The sequence below is a fragment of the Podarcis liolepis genome, assembly GCF_965112155.1.
Source record: "Podarcis liolepis genome assembly, chromosome: 3".
Taxonomy (NCBI): Eukaryota; Metazoa; Chordata; class Lepidosauria; order Squamata; family Lacertidae; genus Podarcis; species Podarcis liolepis.
The window spans coordinates 11,689,100-11,707,349 of record NC_139557.1 but is presented as its reverse complement, the minus strand read 5'-3'; the positions used below and the strand labels follow the sequence as shown (position 1 = coordinate 11,707,349).

General features: G+C 41.6%; 1 protein-coding gene across 21 annotated transcripts in view; it reads left to right on the top strand.

The window, feature by feature from the left end:
• The window catches only part of PLCB4 (phospholipase C beta 4), a 213,959-nt gene that overhangs the window by 52,062 nt on the left and 143,647 nt on the right, over positions 1-18,250 (top strand). For 3 of the 21 annotated variants that reach the window (XM_083495899.1, XM_083495900.1, XM_083495894.1), the window contains exon 1: positions 17,982-18,245. The exons of 13 other annotated variants lie outside the window; for them this stretch is intronic. The gene's annotated coding sequence lies outside the window, so the exon portion shown is untranslated. Of the gene's footprint in view, positions 1-10,887; positions 11,145-17,981; positions 18,246-18,250 lie in introns of those variants that run through there. 5 more of the 21 variants (XM_083495909.1, XM_083495907.1, XM_083495913.1 and 2 more) reach the window with 5 other exon arrangements.

Here is an 18,250-nt window from a genome sequence, read left to right as displayed (position 1 = left end):
GAGTAGGTGGGTTATGAGCTCTTTATAATGAAAGTGGACACTATTATCTTGGAAGATGTTTAGTAGGGCCAGTTCTGGGGTGACTTCTAATACTCACTTAGTTATTTTGCACATTTTTTGCATGATTGATGTCCAGAAGAGTTGGATTTTGGAACATTCCCACCACACATGGAAGTATGTGCCTGTGGAGTATGTGAAGTATGTGCCTGTGCCTGTGGTATTTGTTTTCAGGGCATAGAATGTATGTTCAAATCACCTCTGCCAAATTAGAATGTAACCTGAATCTGAAGTGCTTGAGGGACCCTGTAGCCAGTTGTTATCCCTATGTTATGTTAGTGGGGTAAGGCTGTGAATGAGTGGTTTCTTGAGCTTGCCCGTTAATTTAATGACTTGAGTGACATTCAGAACACTTTTCAGCTTGGCTTATGCCCTTACCCAGTACCTTTCCCCATGACCCAAAGTAGGAGATTGACAAAATTGGTTTTAGAAAGCTAGAATTTTGGTGACTACTCTGCACTAGGCATCATTTGGTCTTTATGTTGTTAGTTGGTGAGCCTAATGATGCCCTTGCTCAGTAGATCTTAGCTGACCAAGGATGAAATACTGTTCTGAACAGATATGTCTTACTAAATCATGAGCTTTTGCTATTCTCTCCTGTTCCTTTCTCTGTAATGACCACGAGGAAATCAGTTTTTGCTTCTAATTTCCATTAACCACAGTTTAGTATGTTTCTGGAAACATAAACTGTGGTTTATAGTAGGCACTGAGTCACTCAACTTTATTCCAGTTTACAAACTTGTCATTCGAGCAGTGAACCAGCTGATCAGAATTTCAGGACACAGAAAATACAACTTAATTACAAAATGCAGTGTTGTCCTTTATGTGCTGCACTTCCTAGACACTTTGATCTTGTATAAACTTATTACAGATGCTCTTGGCAGCTGCAAAATATTTTGAATAGGGTGGGTTGTTGTTGTTTTTTGTCACTCAGTTATCTAAATCGACCAATAACAACAATATATAGAATGCTGAATAATAATAAGAAATTATCAAAGAGATTATAAATAGGTATTGTAAATCCGGGTTTACATATGCCATTGATTCAACCATCATCAACCCCCTAAAATGTTAATCTATTTAACTTGATAGAGTAAAAGCTCTTCAATATCTGAAACTGGTTAAACTCCAGTAATATGAATCTCCAGTCAATGAATTTTGCGGCTCAATATCTTTTGATTCTTCAGGCAAGAGCTAATTCGGATTTGATGAAACCTTCCATCTTTGTTTTATTGTACAGATAAACCAAGGGCATTGAGCTTATTGTTTATGGTTTTCATTCGCTCGTTTACATGTTCCAAAAGGGGGCAGTAGGCCATGTAATCTTTAATTCAAATGGCATATACAGTGGTATCTCGGTTTAAGAACAGCCCTGTTCACGAACTATTCGGTTTACGAACTCTGCAAAACTGGAAGTAGTGTCCCGGTTTGCAAACTTTACCCCGGTCTAAGAACGGAAGTTGAATGGTGGAAGGGCACCGGCGGCAAGAGGCCTCATTAGGGGACGCCCACCTCGGTTTAAGAACGGTTTCAGTTTAAGAACAGACTTCTGGATTGGATGAAGTTCATAAACCAAGGTACCACTGTACAGTGGTACCTCGGGTTACATACGCTTCAGGTTACAGACTCCGCTAACCCAGAAATAGTACCTCGGGTTAAGAACTTTGCTTCAGGATGAGAACAGAAATTGTGCAGCAGTGGCGCGGCAGCAGTAGGAGGCCCCATTAGCTATGGTGCTTCAGGTTAAGAACAGTTTCAGGTTAAGAATGGACCTCCGGAACGAATTAAGTACTTAACCCGAGGTACCACTGTATTTTTTAAAGACAAACATACCTTAATGCTTCTGTATGCATCCAGCACCTTGTAGAACTTAACAGAGGAGGCAGGAGTCTTTGGAGGGTTTTTTGGTTTTTTTAAAGGCTAAGATCCTGACTAGGAACATTACGTTGCTAAGTACTTTGAGAAGTGGAGGTTCTGCTATAGAGTTTAAGAATAGCATTTTCCTGCACTTCTTGCCCAGGCATGCTTTCCACTGATGGCTTGGACTTGAGATTGCCAGCTCCTTGGGGATGGGGAAGTTTACCGGGCTTTTTGTTGTTGTTCTGCCAAGTGCCCATGCATATTAATACTGATGTATTAATAATAATTGTACATGTTGCATTTGGCTCCAGCTTCAGGCAAAAGATCATCTGTCTTGCAGGTGTCCTGAGCAGAAGTCGATTCTGGCTCTTGTACTGCTTTCTGCTACCCGCTCTCAGTCCCTTAGCAGACTGTCTGGTGTTGGTAGTTGACTGGCTTTAGATAAATAAGAGTAACACGGTCCATTTTCTGTATCTTTTTGACTCTGTTATGGGGCTCCACTAAACAAACAAACTGCAGGATACTCGTAGAGGTTTCTGTGCTAAATTTCTATTTTTAGTGGGTACTCTTAGAAATGCTTAATTTCGTGAACTCATTATCTCCAGTTCCCGGTATATTAAACAGTACACCTTTTATCCAGGGATATCAGTTCTATTAACTTGGTTCCAAATCAAATTTACGCCATGCCTCTGCTTTTGCTCTAATTACTATGTTTGAGTTTTTCAAATAGTATCAATTTTTTTATATATAAAGAGTGTCTGCATGGCGGATGAAAAACCTATTTGCTCTCTCAGGCCTCAGCTGTGGTACAGTTGAGTTTTCTTTCTTTTTTTCAAATAATTTTTATTAACAGGCCAATCAAATCACATTAATTCCAAATCACATTAATTCCAAATTACACAGCCAAATTTTTAAATTTTTGTTGGGGGTACCCATGTTTCGAGCTCAGAAAGGGATCCAAACATCTCTCTTGCTGCTGCTTTAATGTACACAGTTCTGTCAAAATAGTATTCACAGTTCTGTTCTGTTCAATCTTCTCTTTGTTATTTTCCTCATCTTCTTGTTGTTATCATATACAGTGGTGCCCCGCAAGACGAACGCCTCGCGAGACGAAAAACTCGCAAGACGAAAGGTTTTTTCGTTTTCGAGTTGCTTCGCAAGACGAATTTCCCTATGGGCTTGCTTCGCAAAACGAAGCTTGCCCCCGCACTCCGGACCTCTTTTGAAGCAAGGGGCGGCGGGGAGAAGATTGCTTCTCCCCGTTGCCAGCCCCGCAATCTCCGGCGCCTTCCCCTCTCTCCCCGGACCCCTTTTGAACCTGCTTTAAAACAGGTCCGGGGACAGAGGGGAAGGCCCGCGGCGCTTCCCCTCTGTCCCCAGACGGTCTCCATAGGAATGCATTGATTGATTTTCAATGCATTCCTATGGGAAACCGTGCTTCGCAAGACGAAAAACTCGCAAGAAAAAACTTGCAGAATGAATTAATTTCGTCTTGCGAGGCACCACTGTATTCCTTTCTTTGTGATCTCTGGTAGTCTCCACAAGCGGGTTGAAAACAAACCTTGTGATATCCTGTGGGGATTTTACACTCCTCCAAGAGCCATATCAAAATAGACAGACGCCATTTCCGCACCTCCGTACAAAACATTCCCAAAGTCTGTCTGTTAATTTCCACAGGCCTGCCAGTCTCTCCGGTACAGTTGAGTTTTCAGGTAGTCAAAGATGTGGGCTGGAAAAAGTAAAAAAAAGGAGTAGCCGTTATGCTGCAAACCAGCCTCCCCAGCCTAGTGCCCCCCCAGATGGACTACAGTTCCCATTATGCCTATCCATTCGCCTTGCTGGCTAGGGCTGATGGAAGTTGTAGTCCCAAAACAGTTGGAGGGCACCAGGTTGGGGAATACTGTTGTACACATTTTTTTAAAAAAAGGTTCTTTTTTATACTTTTCAAGTTTATACATTTCATTAGTTTTACAATCAATTTGACATTTCAAAGTTTGACTTCCTTCCCCCTCTTTCTGCGGTTCCTTAAATTTATTTTTCAATATCTTCTGCCTACCCAAATTCATTTAATTTGCTCATTTAATTATCTGCTTTAACTATATACGTTTACAAAACTGCAGGTTATTACAATAATCCTGCTAATGTTTTTATCAGTTTGCAATTTATCTGTAAATATTCAATAAACCATTTCCATTCTTTTATAAAAAATTTGTAATCTTGATTTCTTATTCTTCCGCTAAGTTTCACCATTTCTGCATATTCCACAAGTTTTTGTATCCATTCTTCCTTTGCTAGGACTTCTGCTTCTTTCCACTTTTTGGCAAGTAGCATTCTTGCTGCTGTAGTAGCATCAATAAATTTCTATACAATTTAGGTAGCTTTGTCTCTATAATTCCCAAAAGAAAAGCTTCTGGGTTGGTTTGTTTTTATTTTCTTTAACCAAAGTTATTTTGAACATCCTTTTCAATTCATTGTATATCATTTCCAAACCCAAATCCTGTTCTACACATTTACCTTGTATCTCCAGCTGAACTCTATGGGAGTTGCTACAGAGTAGGAATGAATAGAGTTTCACTGTAAGTGGTTTACCTAAAGATACCAGAAGGTTTTGTGGAGCATGTGAGTTTTGTAGGCATCATGGCCAGGAGTGCGTTCTGTATGCATTTACTGTGTCTCAGCTTGTACTTTCTACAAAAATGCAAATGCAACATGCTTGCTAATAACTGTTAGTAAATATATAATCAGTATGATGTCATTCAAAATATATGAATAAGCCACTTCGAAACAATATCTATATCATACAAAGCGTGTTCTCCATAACAGAGAGCACGTGTTGTGGTTGGGGGAACAAGCCACCCTGCCATGACTGGGCAGATTTGGGAGAACCCAAGCTTTTAAGTGGTTAAATTGGGTTGCTGGGGAGTTTTGATTGTTGCCAATTTGGAGGAGGGGTCAAAGTCTTTAAATACAGGACGTCCAACATTGGGCGTCCTCTTGGCCATTTTGCACCGGATCACCCGCCCTCCCTCCCTTTAATAGGGGGTGGTTCTTGATCGCTTGACCTTGCTATGCCTGTCATGGGGTCGTCTGCCTTGGAGCGGGGGCCTGGTAGGAATTTTGCCATCTGGCTGATTGGCTGGTGCCATTTGGTTTTTGCCTACTGCGTAGCAAATTGTCACAACTTGTAAGGTTGGCGGTTAGGCATTGCTTAAATTGGTTCTTGGAGGGGAAAGTGCCTACCCCTCCAAATGGTGCGGAAAGGGAATTCCGTTAAAGGAATCCAGGGGCTTGCCATTCTTTTCGTCCTTGTCCCTGGCGTCGGACTTGGGCCATGCAAATCCCACAGGAACATGAGGGTGAGAAGTGAGGGACTGATGCCCAGCTTCATTTTCTCACCCAATACTTGTTTCCCATGCTGGCTTCCGTTGGTGTCCGGAAGGCCAGCTCTGTCCCCGAGGGCAAGGGCAGATAGTCATAACCAATGCCTAAGCAACCACTCACATTTTTGTATTTTGAATAAAGTTGTGGCCAAAATTATGCCAAAAAACCTTAAACAAAAATTGATGTGTGAAGTGTGAATTTTTTGGGGGGTGGCATTGTGGGACTCAGCACGCAACACATCTCACAAAATATACAAGTAACTGCAAGTTGTTATATGTATCAGAGTCAAACAAAGATTCAAACAACCAATGAATAGCAAGGAACGCCAAACCGTCGGCGTATATTTTGTGAGATGCATTGTATGATATATATATTGTTTTGCAGGACATAATATATAAAAAGAAAAAACATAAAAAACAATACAACAATATAGCAAAAAAGAACAATAACATTAAAACACACATCCAATATTCCATATTATTATCTTTCATTTACTTGTTTCATTGACCTCCTCACACCTCCCTTTTTGTATTCTAGTTTAATTAATTGTTTCAGCAAATTCTTTCCATCTTTCTCAATTTTTGTTGTATAACAGTCTAACCTATTAATTAACTCAGCAAATCCTTTCCGTCTGTCACTATATTCTGTCATTAAATTTACCTTAATTTATTTTAACCTTATCTTACCATAAAAAGCCTTAAAACTTAAAACTTAATACTTATTTGTACATAACTCCTTATATCATTTCTACTAAAGCCAAATAGTTTCATTCCAACATTTTTCCTAACACTCATTAATTTTGCACTAATTCTCAAAATAAATTTTTAAAAACTTTCTTCCAATCTTCATCCAACGTCTCTACTTCCTGGTCTCGGGTTATGTCAGTCCTTTCTATCCATTCCATCTAGTCCATCAACCTGGTGATCTTGTGTCCAAGGCTCTTAAGTCTTTTCCATGTCCCTTCTGCAGATCTTCTTCTTGTTTATACCTGCACTTTACTTTGTTTTTTGTTGATCTTTTTCTTAATTTCTTTCCTTTCTCATTGAGGAGTAGGTCTCGGGGAGACTCCAACCCAACAATATCTCCATCCCCCCTCGACAGGTCAACCCATTCTCCACAGTCAGCACTGTAATCCAGAAAGTATTTAAAAGCATGTTTCAAAGTCCCTCCAAAGTTAAGAGCCCCCACAACTCCAGACCCCCCCTGGCCCAAAAACAAATCCCAAAAGCCAAAACGTCCCTGCCTAGGGGGATCCAACCAACTTCCCATCTCCAAGCCAAACAATACTCCCTCTCTCCAAATCTGACTTTCTCCAGGTTCAGTCTTCAAAAACAGCAGCTTATGCTCCTGTAGGGCCTCAGGTCTCTCCATTTGTGTTACTTGAGGTTCAACAACAACCTCCTCCATTATCTTCTGCACTTGCACTTGCCCTGTCAAAACAGATTCCTGGGTTGGTTCCTATGTGAGTATTCACTGTTTGTCCAAAATTATTGACTGCAACAGTCATCAAATCCATCTTCTCATGCAGCTGCTCCAACAAAGCACTTGTCTTACAAAAAGCAAGCACCAAAACTTCTTCTAAACACATTCTTATCCAAGGTCAGAGTCTGGTCTCACGATCCTTAATCTCCACAGCTGTGAAATTCCCCAGATCGACTCCAGCCTTCTTTATGGTCCAGCTCTCACTTCCATACATCACTACTGGGAAAACCATAGCTTTAACTATACGGACCTTTGTTGGCAAGGTGATGTCTCTGCAACTGCAAAAATAAATAAATAAATAAATAAATAAATAAATAAATAAATAAATTCTAATGTCAGACAAATTTAATGTGCCTTTTGCAAGGCTATGCTGATTTGATGGGGAACATTTTTCAGTCATGTCACCAACCCTGAAATGGGTTGTTTTGTTTCAGCTATATGACTACTTCTTCTTTTTTAAAAAGTATGTTTAATCTGCTGAGAACTTCATCACAACAATCTGAGTTAGGACAGAGGCATATGTCAGTCTGTGCAGCGCAGGTCATTTCGTACAGGACTCCACAAAGACCCGACTTTTCAAGCATTTCTCGCTTTGAGCTTTTTAAACAGTCCGCTAGATGTTGCCCTTCTCTCCTTAAACCTAATATTCTTTCCCTGTGAGATTCAAAAGGATGCTTTTAAATTTGTCCTGATGGTTTGCTTATTTGCCATTCCATGCCAGAAGCTTGTAGGCAACAATGCAATACAACAAAAGTAAAGCATCCAAACACAAGAAGATACAGACTGTTCATAAATAAAATGAAACCTCAGGGATTGCCTGAACCCTTATATTCCAGCTTGATCACTGAGATCCTCTGCAGGAGCATCACTGGTTGTTCTCCAAGTTGGTGAGGCTCATTTGACAACAGTGAGAAACTGAGCCTTTAGTGTCATAGGCCCAGTCCTGTGGAACATCCTGCCACTAGAGATTCAGTGCCAATTTTTAAATGCCTGCTGGGGAAAAAGGAAAACTATGCAGGCCTATGCAGGCAATTAAGAGTACACCCCCCACAATGACCTGTTGATGGTTTGTTTTCATTTCTTTTTGCACTTAAGTCATTTCTAACTTTCTATAATTTTATTGTTTGGTTTTATGTTTCTATATTGTTGTAAACTGCTGTGATATATTTTCATGATATAGCAGTATATAAACATTACTCTCTCTCACTCACACACACACTCGCAGGTTAACTGCAACAAAATCAACTTCGGCCCTGTCACAGTAATGTCAGGTTAAGAAACCCCAGCCATGTTAGCAAAAACAATAAGAATTAAGCAGGGACTAAAATATACCATGTTCAGAATAGCATTATAAAAAGGTGAAGGGGTAATTTAAAGGCCTGGGAACCCAGTTGATTGCTTGCATTCTCCTGGATTTTTCCTCCCCCGTTTCCCTTTTTTGCGTAATGGAGTTTGAGTTTGTACAATGTGCAAGAGTTTGCCCATAGATGGAAAGAATATAAATTCCTTAGCAGAGAAGAATGGCAGATCAAGTTGATGGATTATGCCAAAATGGCTAAAATGACTGGAAGAATCAGAAATCAGGAAGACCCAAACTTTAATAAGGAATGGGGAAATCTTATAATTTATCTTAAAAACCATTGTAAACAGCTAAAATTGTTAGTAGGGTTGGAATAACACTTGTAGTTTAATGGTGAATTTTGGACACAATGGAAATGTAAAAGATTGGGATTGTCATAAAAGATGCAGGAGGAAATGATTAACAATAGGACCAACAAAGGGGGAGGGGGAAAGTCCTTGGAATCTTGTCTTGTTGGATATGTGATTGTAAAATTTTAATCTGAAAAACGAAATAAATATTTTTTTAAAGAGTTTGTACAATGTTCAGTAACATAGGAATGCTGGAAACTGCCTTTGGGCAGCCTCCCCAGTATTGTCCACACTGACTGACACAAACTTTATTAAGTTTCAGGGCTGTCTCAGGAGAACTTCTGCTAATGTTATGTTAGATAAGCCAATAGTCTAACTCTGTCCAGGCAGCCGTCTTACATGCATCTCTGTGTCCATTCCATCATTGGTGCTAAAGGGCATTTTGTAAACCTCTGACATATATATATTATTTGGGTGCGGGGGGAGGATAAGTGTTTTCAGCCTATTAGTATAATCGAGGCTGAAGCATTTTTGTGGAATGAAAGCTAAGAGTAGCATTTGTTTCTGTTTAGCGGTACTTGGGAATGGGAGCTTTAATCAGAACAGCTCGGCTGTGGTTTCATGCATTTCAGTAAATATCCTTTGAAACAAAACCAACGCTCTCCAGAATACTAGGGTCCCTTTCCTCCTTCCTTTCCCTTGAAGAGCTTTCAGAGTGCCAAATTACTGAGGTAATGAGCTTTGATACTAATACGAAATCTAGGCCATAATTGAAGTATAGATTGAACGGTAGTGATTGCATTGATAATAGTGAGGAGTATCCTGTGTAGCGTGAGGATTTCCTCCTCCTTTTTATGGTCTCGTAGAAGAATATCAGTGGTGTTGTCCCCCCCCCCCCCGCAAAGAATTGCCCATGCCCAGTGTTTCCAGGAAGTGTGCAAAACCTGTAGCAGCTTATTGCGTTGCCGATTGTGATGGTGGTGTTTTCCAAGATGGTGGCTGTGTTCAGTGTTTTGGGCAAAATGGAAGGACCGTTTTGTGAGAGGGCAGCGCCCAGATTGCTTTGGCGGTGGAGACGAGTTTGTTTTTCTTCCTTCTCCTCCCCAAGAAGCTATAAAGAGGCGCAGTGGGTGTGTGAATGGGCATGGGAAATTTGTGTTGGAAGAGCGGGCAGATGGGTTGGCCAACGTGACTGTGCCTCACAAAATGTTGCCTTTTGCAGTGAAAATGGCACCTCACGAATGGTGGATATTTGGGGTCACGAGCACAGAGAGAGCAACCTTTCCCCACTTGTCCTGGAGGTTTAACTCCTGCACGTCTTGTTTCCTTGTAGCATTGAAAGATGCCGACAGGTGGGATGCTGTTAAGAAAAGACTTGCTCTCCAGTTCCCAACGTTTCACGCATTATCTCAGGGAGACTGTGGCGAAACTGTGTGTGTTTTGCTGTCTGTACATTGCGACCTGTTGCACCGTTGTTGGTTCTTGCATTGCCCTTACAACAGAAGCCGCTTTCGGCTGTGATGCTGCGCACATTTGCTTTCTTGAAAGTATGTCACATTGGATGCAATAGGACTTAACGGCAGAGTATACATGCATATCACTACCCTGTAAAACTCACTGATTTAATGACTTTACCAGGTTAGGGTTGACACACACCTGGAATTTCCTGGACATAGCCAGATTTTGGCTTTCGGAAACAGTGTCTGGGCAATCCATGTCGGCAGTGTCATTTTTGGTGATTTTCCTTCAAAATAGCTGAAAAACTTTGGCCAGAAAAAGAGAGGCGACCCTATTTTACCTATTTTAAGTTCCCTGTCAAGAGACCAGGTTTATAATAATATGTGAGAATGGACAGAAGAATTGGTATAGAAGGTGGGTATAGAATTGGTCTATACCTATAGCAAATAGGAATATGGTAAGAACAGAGCAGTCTTGCCCTACCAGATGCCCACCAGATGTTTGCTATGACCCCCAGCATCCCCCATCATGCTGGCAGATGCTGGTGGGAGCTGGACTATTTGGCTGGCTTTGAAAGAGAATCAGACAAATTCATGGAGTACAAGACTTATTATCAGTGGCTATGATGACTGTGTTTCTGAGGTGAAAGAGAAGAGCTGGAAAAATCAGTATACGTTATATTTTCAAGTATGAGTTTTTCTTGAAGCATGTTCTAAAATACAGTAGTTTTTGAGTGTATGTGTGTGTGTGTGTGTGTGTGTGTGTGTGTGTGTGTGTGAGAAGCAGATAATCTGACCTGTAGATTTATCCATAAACACCACACTTTTAATGATTTTATGGCTTCCCTAAATTCTGTTTAATACAATGCATCACAGAAGCAACTAGAGACCTTGAAATTTAATAGTGTGAGAAGCTTTAAGTTACATAGTTCGGTTATGTCAAAGGGAAAAATACACGGACCTTTCCTTTTAAAAGGAAGTCAGAGAGAAGGGGGGCGGTGGAATTGGAGAGGTAAACTCTCAGAGAACAAGGCAGAACATACAGAGGCAGGCAACAGCCTCAGCCATGTGATACACCCAGAGGCGAATTTGCAGCTCAGTCAACTCGGCCGGCCTTTTAGCTCAGTGACATTGGAATATTTTCCAAAGCTGTGTCTGCAAGTTCCTGGTCAAACCTTTTGTGTCTGTGCGAGGTGAAAAGGTAATCAGTCCATGCAGCACGAGAGGCTGGGAAGAAAAGGTAAAAAACGCAGCATCGTTTTATGTAACCCAGAAATTCATTTTCAGGTGGGCTTCCTAATTGCTGGAGATGTTTTCTTATGGAGCTGTTAAATGCAGCTGGTCTCTCTGCGTGGAAAATTAGGCACGGGTGAGGGAAGGAGGAAAATGGCATTTCACGTTTGAGCGAGGCGTGTTGATTCCTTTTTTTTTTTGCTTTGCCCAAATGAAACCTGTGTGCAGCTTCTCTCGGAAAGATATTTGGAACCAGACCGTTTCAGTGGGGTTTGGGGTTGGGAGGGATCTCACTTTTGAATGGATAGTCTCTGATGGGTCACAGGTGGACATGGGAGCAATGATAGTGCAACAAGGATTGTTATCTGAGCGGCCATTCCCTTCCCTTCCCCAGCCAATAAATAACAGCTTGCTGACGTCTCTTATTTTCTGCATGCTTTATTCGAAGGTTGAGAAGCCTGTGTCACTCCAGTTGCCATTGGAGTCTAACTCCAGCCAGCCCTAACCAGCATGGCAAATGATTTGGCATGATGGGATTTGCAGTTCGGCAGCATCTAGAGGGCCACAGGTTTTTCACTCCTGCTTTATACAATGTCTGACCTTGTCTCAGGGTGTCTTGTGCAACACTAACCACAACTGCTGTTTCCTAAAACTTAACCGAGCCACTAATACTGAAGTGGATATGGTTATGTTTATTATGAAGCAAATGCACCTCAAAATGCTTTCGACAATGCTTCCTGTTTCGGTGGCGGCGAAGGGTTGGGGTGGACAGGGAAGCAGGGCACTGATGTTTCACATCGAGGCAAGCAAGGAAGAATCAACTGAGCCATAACCTAGGTCAGATCTCAGCATTTCAAAACCATGAACGTAGATGCCCCTGGTTGAAATTATACGAGGTACCAGAGATGGAAAGAAGATAAAGTCCCTACTAGAGTAGAATGGCCGATCAAGTAGATGGATTATGCTGAAACGGCTAAAATGAAGAATCAGAAAGACCAAAATTTTAATAAGGAATGGGGAAATTTTATAATTGATCTTAAAAACCATTGTAAACAGCTAAGATTGTTAGTAGGATTGGAATGTCACTTGTAGTTTAATGATGAATTTTGGCTACAATGGAGAGATAAAAAATTTGGATTAGTATGAAAGATGCAGGAGGAAATGATTGACAATAGGACCCACAAAGAGGAGGAGGAAAGTCCGAGAGATTCCTTGGAATCTTGTTTTTATGTTGTAAGTTGGACATGTGACTGTGAAATTTTATTCTGAAAAACCAAATAAATAAATTTATATAAAGAAAAGAAAATATACTAGGTAAACATGGATATTTCCAGCTGCAGCATGTAGAATAATGGGCATACGTCCTTGTCTCTTGGTGTCCATGCTCATGAAATCATAGAATTGTAGTGTTAGAAGGGAATATTTCACCCAATGTAGGGCTCAAACATACAACCCTGGGATTAAGAGTCTCATGCTCTAATGAATGAGCTGTCCAATTTGCAATGTGCACATGTGTGATGAAGAATAGAAACTCAAATTCAAGTGCACACGCATTCTAACAGGTTGTACCTTTTTTGGAAAAAAATTCTATTTGATTTTACAAGTGTAGCATTATAACAATACAAAATACATATCCATATTTAGAGATTTCCCTGAATCTCCAGACTTCCCACTCTCCCCTCCGTGGGTCCTATTATCAACCTTTTCAAGTGCATATTATTTCATAATCCATTTTTTACATCTCTCCATATTGTCCATGAAATTTGCTACATTACAAGTGTTATTAAATCCTGCTAATGTTTTCATCTGCTTACAGTGGTCTCCTTGATAAATTATAATTTTTTTCCCATTCTTTGTTGAAGTTTTGGTCTTCTTGCCATAGCTGTCAACTTTTTCCTTTTTTAAAGGGAAATCCTATTCGGAATAAGTAGATAAATAGGTACCGCTCCGGCGGGAAGGTAAATGGTGTTTCCGTGCACTGCTCTGGTTCGCCAGAAGTGGCTTAGTCATGCTGGCCACATGACCTGGAAGCTGTCTGCGGACAAACGCCTGCTCCCTCAGCCAATAAAGCGAGATGAGTGCCGCAACCTCGGAGTTGGTCACGACTGGACCTAATGGTCAGGGGTCCCTTTACCTTTCTATAAAGGGTGCCTACATTCTGCATGGACTAGTTGCAATAGATACCTAATAGGCCCATAAATTACCACACAGCATATATTCAACACAAAAAACAGCGACATATCCTTGCATATTTGGCAAAAGTCCAATGGAGATTCAGGTGTCCTTGTGTTGCATCCTCTATGAGATGAGGAACCCTAAACAATTTGGGAAGGGGGCTAATGATCTACCAGAAAACATTGGTATGGAACCAAGGGGCATGTAAAGGTGGAGGATTTTAGTTTTTCCGTGATAAAATACCAATTAGCCCTCCAAAAAGAGATTCTGCTCTTTCGTTTGCGTTTTTTGTCTTTCTGCATTAATACACACCCCACACACCCTGAATTAGGCTCTCAGGACTTTACCAAACTTAGTGACACTGGTATGTAATTATTCAGCAGTGGCAGATACTGTGACCACCCTATTTGGGTTCAGTTCTGAAATTATTAATCTTGTTTTTGCCTGTGTATAGTCTTAACTATGGATACCAGGAAGCGCCACTAGACTTGGCTGAGTTTTTTAAATATCATACAACACAATAATTCATTATAAAGTTGATTAGGGTTTAATGCCCTGACTCCCGGCCCAACAACATTGCGAGGCTCATGACATATAGTTCTCAAATTCCTTAAGAATCAATTTTTAAAAAGCTAACTGGTGAGATTAAATAATGTAATGCTAAACTGCAGACCTATTAGGGTTCTACGGAGTTCAGGTTTGACATGAGTTTGTTTCTCATTGTGACAAATAACATTTCAGGCCTGTGTTTTCATTCCAATAATCGAGTTTGGTAAAGAGGATGTGGAAGCTTGCCAGTCTTCTTGTTTTTCTTTTGGAGAATCTGCAAGGACAAACTTCAGGTCCACAGTGCTCTTATGTGAACCTATATTCCAGCCACATTTGGAATATTGTGTCATCTCCTCTCATAACAAATGTCCTAGAGCTGGAAAATGAGCAGTAAAGAACACCCAAAATGTTCATGTTTTAGTGTGGCTCCAACTGAAGATCACCATGTTTGTGATTTTAAGAGCAAAAAGGGTTATGTGGGTTTTTGTTTCCTTTGTTCATTTTCTTTCCTTTTTAACCATTCAGAGATTGTGAATAACTAGTCACTAACTCATGGATCTAACCCATGGTCTAAACCACAGAGCCTAGGGCTTGCCGATCAGAAGGTTGGTGGTTCGAATCCCCACGCAGGGGTGAGCTCCTGTTGCTTGGTCCCTGCTCCTGCCAACCTAGCAGTTTGAAAGCACGTCAAAGCGCAAGTAGATAAATAGGTACCACTCCGGTGGGAGGGTAAACTGTATTTCCGTGCGCTGCTCTGGTTCGCCAGAAGCGGCTTAGTCATGCTGACCACATGGCCAAGAAGCTGTCTGCGGACAAACGCCAGCTCCCTCGGCCAGTAAAGCGAGATGAGCACTGCAACCACAGAGTTGTCCGCGACTGGACTTAATGGTCAGGGGTACCTTTACCTTTACCTTTAACTCATGGATGCAATGCACATTGATCACAAACTGCTTAACAGTTCTACTTTAAAAAAACAGGCGGGAGAGCTTTTCTGATTGTAAAAATGTAAAAGTGAGCTCACTTGGGCCATAGCGAATGTGGTTTCTTACCAGAACAATCTGGCTCTTTGTTACGTTGTGTATTGATTGGCTTGTTTTCCTGTGGATTCAATCTGTGCTTAGTGGTTTGGAAATGAAATAATCTGCATTTCCTTCCATATGTGCCATTAGTGGTTTTGAGGAAATTTGCATAGATATTTTCTGAGATCAGTGTGTTTATCTTAAAGCATCATTTCTTTGTGTACTAAAGTTTTGCATGACATTCTCATCATGGCCTTCAGTTTTACCTGGAGCCTGGTGTCTGGAAAACATTGAGCTTCACGGGCCACATTAAACCATCTCTGAAAACAAATGATGGTTTAATGTAAATTTGCAGCATACTGATGCTGCTCAAAAATTCTCACTCCACTCTGCTTCTCTCCTGCGTCTGCTGTGTTGCAGATGAAACAAGCCAGATTTGGCCTGTTGTGTTGTCTGAATCTGTGTTTGTGGCTTTTTTCCGCTTCAGGTCTTGTTCTTAGTTTCCCACTTATCATTTGTTTGGAGAGAAATAAGCCATGATCCTGGCTTTACACATGACAAGCCAGACTCTGGCTTATTTTGTTGCAGTGTGAACTCTTTAGCAGCCTGTCCCAGCACAGTCACATTCAACCATAGGTTTGTTTGGTTTGAACGGCCTCGGTCCAGTATACCTGAAGGAGTGTCTCCACCTCCATCGTTCTACCCGGACACTGAGGTCCAGCACCGAGGGCCTTCTAGCGGTTCCCTCACTGCGAGAAGCCAAGTTACAGGGAACCAGGCAGAGGGCCTTCTCAGTAGTGGCACCCTCCCTGTGGAACGCCCTCCCACCAGATGTCAAAGAGAACAACAACTACCAGACTTTTAGAAGACATCTGAAGGCAGCCCTGTTTAGGGAAGCTTTTAATGTTTGATGTATCACAGTATTTTAATATTCTTTTGGAAGCCGCCCAGAGTGGCTGGGGAAACCCAGCCAGATGGGCGGGGTATAAATAATAAATTATTATTATTATTATTATTATTATTATTATTATTATTATTATTATTTAATGTGGCACATGATACATGCCATCAATAGGCAGGTATTTAGCCAATATATGGTGAAACAAAGAGACAGAGAAGTCCCACCAAGGTCTCAAAGCTAGCAAATTCTAAAGGCTGAAGTCAATGTGATGGTAATGTCCGGGCTGAACTATGAGGGTGGAGACGCTCCTTCGGGTATACTGGGCCAAGGCCGTTTAGGGCTTTAAAGGTCAGCACCCAACACTTTGAATTGTGCTCAGAAATGAAGGTCTTTCAGGGCCAGTGTTATGTGGCCTTGGCGGCCACTCCCAGTCACCAATCCAGCTGCTGCATTCTTTTCTCACAGTGGCCAACCAGTTGCCCACAGGAAGTCCCCTCTCAAGACCTGAGCACCATAGTATGATCCCCATTGGTCATCCATAGGAGATGGTATTCAAAAACATATTGTCTCCAACAGTGGAGGTAGAACGCAGCTATCATAACTAATAGCCATTTGTTTTTAATCGCAAAACCTTTTATTGGCATCACATACGACATCCAAAACAAATCAATACAGATTTACCACTTCCCCAGTGGCACAAACATTTGCTAAAAGAAAGGAGGCAGAGCAGTCTATCGTCACATCTCTTGGTCTCCAGGGAGATCAGACGTCTGCAGTGTATTTCGATGACAAAAAACCAAACAGAGATATTTAGCCACTAACTTGGTGAGCTCCTGGTCATTCCCCTGTAATAGAAAATGTATTACCTCTGACTCTGGTTTCCATTTGGGGATACAGAGTTAATCTAGAAATTGTAGCCATTTGTTGGCATCTTGCATGCTATTATGGCAGTATCCCAGGTACCAAGGAACCAGGGAAATGAAGTTCTCCATGGCACCTGAATCCATTTAGGAAATCCATTTAGGGCACTTTGTCTCTCAGATATGGATGAGCACGTATTTCAGGTACAAATACCCTCTGGGACATCGCGGATCTAGGGCTGCCTTTCTCAACCTTTGAATTCCCAGATGTTGCTGTACTAGAACTCCAATCATCTCTTACTGCTGGACTTGCTAGTTAGGGATGATGGGAGTTGTAGTCGAACCACATCTGGGGACCCAAGGTTGAGAAAGGCTGAACTAAATTATCCTAAGTTTGTCCTAAAACCTAGACACTTTGGTATGTAACAGCAGGGGTGCGGCCATTACAGCAGTCGGGGTGGGGGGGGGCAGAGAGAGAGAGAGAGAGAGAGAGAGAGAGAGAGAGAGAGAGAGATGAGGACACTGGCTTGTAGTGTAATAGGAGTGAAAGAACAACAACATTGAGGTGGTTGTTAAAAGCAGGACAAATTTGTATTTCAAACTAGGTATTTTCAGATTTCAGCAATGTAACTGGTGTAAGCAAATCAATACAGAAGGGGTCAAATAGGCCAAAACATAGAAACAAAATGTTTTGTACATGAGGATTATAGTTTAAGTATGTTGTGACATTGTGTATCTACACACCAAATGCCTTAAGTTATCCTTTTAAAAGAAAATATGCTTTAAACATATTTCAAAAGTACTTTTCAACTCTGGGTTTTGGGGTGGCGGGATGAACAGCTTGTGCCCATCTAAGAATGCAGTGTCTGGATGGATGTGAGGGCGATCTGGCTGCGACATCTGTCACCCCATTGATCGCCAGGGTTGATTCAGCTGATCTGGCTGGCTAGGCGGGTGTCCCCTTCCTCCCTCACCGCTCCATGTGCGTCCCTCCTGAAGCTGCGCGCTCGGTGGAAGAGGACGACCATCCCAGATAGAAGGAGTGTCTGGAGCCGTGTGTCAAAAGGAGTTCAACAACTTTCTACTTGTTTCAAAACCCTTTTTTTATCCATTCCAGTAACCTGCAGATGTACTTGTAGGCAACTTGTGTTCCCCTTGCAATGACTAAGGCAAGGCTTCTGGCTTTACAGCTATGATTAGCTGTGGCAAATGTTAAGCTATTAGTTAAAGATAAGCAGAAGCAAGACCTCCCTTTTTCCCCTCCACATTTTACTGATATGCATGTGTCATGTCTTGGTGAACTTTTGTGTATGTGTGGGAGGGACAAGGGCAAAAATCTGCCTTTTTAAAGTGGTAATTGGCACTTTTGAAGGAGCCAGTCTGCAGAGGGGGGAGCCCCCCCAAAAAAACTTTCTTGGCAAGTGCTTTACTAAGAGAAGGGGGGCACACACACCCCAAGATGCCTATGTTGCTATGTATCAACAACTTCCTTTTAAAGCAGCTGGAGGAGCTGCTTTAAAGGAGTCCTCTTCAGAACAATGCCCAGTGCGATTCCTCCATCTGTTTGTGCAGCCGCTTCCCTAAGAGTTGAAGGCTGCGGACCGGGATTTCACAGTCTAGGGTAAG